The sequence below is a fragment of the Dama dama genome, chromosome 11 (genome assembly GCF_033118175.1).
Source record: "Dama dama isolate Ldn47 chromosome 11, ASM3311817v1, whole genome shotgun sequence".
Taxonomy (NCBI): domain Eukaryota; kingdom Metazoa; phylum Chordata; class Mammalia; order Artiodactyla; family Cervidae; genus Dama; species Dama dama.
In genome coordinates, this window is record NC_083691.1 from 76,091,593 (window position 1) to 76,093,008 (window position 1,416).

The 1,416-nt window shown below is 41.5% G+C and overlaps 1 pseudogene; it reads right to left on the reverse strand.

Moving 5' to 3' along the window:
- Window positions 1-680: 680 nt before the first annotated feature.
- Window positions 681-1,178, reverse strand: LOC133065326 (coiled-coil-helix-coiled-coil-helix domain-containing protein 2-like; annotated as a pseudogene).
- Between the last annotated feature and the right edge of the window lie 238 nt (window positions 1,179-1,416).

Here is a 1,416-nt window from a genome sequence, read left to right on the forward strand (position 1 = left end):
AGAGGTTACTTTGGTGTGAGTGAAAGACCGAATCCAATTTCATATTTTCCAGATGGCTACCCTCTTATCCTAATACTGTTTATTAAACATATCATTTTACTCCGCTGATTTGAAATACCAGCTTTATCAGAAACTAATCCCAGTATTTATTTGCATCTATTCCTGGGATATCTATTCTCTACATGTGCTGGTACTAAACTGTTTCCATTACTATAATGTTCATGATTTTTTTCAGTATCTGGTAAGGGCTAGTCCTATATCATTACTATTTTGTTGCTTTATTCCCAAAATATTAATGTTGGTATTTTTCTTGAAAAAGTTCAATTTATATATTTATTTAGAGAGGATTGCCATCATTTTCCATTATTTAAGTGTGTCTTACCATCTATTCAAGAACTTTTTAATGACCTTTTGAAGTCCTTCAAAGTTTTCTTCATGTGAATCTTTTTTTTAGAAAGAAAATCACTTTATTCTAATTAATTCACAAACAATAACATCAGAAAATCACTGTTTACATGGCCACAACTGCCTCTTCTGCCCAACCCCAAACTCAGTACCATCTCAATGAACTTCTATATAGTGACAACATCCTCTTCCACCACAGTCCTGAAACACAAAAGCTATTAATGATTAAGGAGAGGTTTAATGGGTGCTTTCACACTTTACATCTTCATTATTAATTATATTTTAAATGCTAAATCAACATGGTCATGAGAGGTGATTTTTCATGTCTTCAATCCGAACTTCTTGATTAAGCATTGGCCAATCTGCACTGTTTCAGCACCTCACTGAAACCGTCACAAAATTTAAGGTCACCCTGGCTCTGGGCACACTCCAAAAGCTGTTTCACCTCATAGAAGCAGGGGCCATCCTGCTGCAGCGGGGGTCCCTAAGGCTCCTGGTCAGTGACGTCAGGCCCTGAGGGCTCAGCACTGCTTCCCCCACTGAAGCCCCCAGTGATGATGTGACCCAGAGTGTGGCCCATGGCAGAACCCACAGCCACCTGGGCCATCAGACCTGGCTGCTGGGGAACAGCAGCAGGGGAGCCAAGGGCAGAGGGGGAGCCTCTGCTGGTGGCTGAGCTCGGCGCTGGCTGACCTGGGCACTGCCCTCATCTGAGGCATGCAGCCGGCAGGAGGGGCCACGCCGGAAGTGCAGCTTCAGCTCCCACTGGGCATCTTGACCACACTGCTAAGCGACATCGACAGGTGCGTGACCCCGGTGGATTCTCTTCATGTGAATCTTGTACATTGCTTAGATTTATTCCTAGGTATTCTCTTGTAGTTCTTGTTTTTGTAAATTGAATCCTTTCTTGGTGATTGTTCATATATTGGAAAATTATTGATCGTGTTTTAATTTTGTTCTCAGCTACCTTACTAAATTGTCTAACTCTTGTAATGATTTTTAAAGTTGATT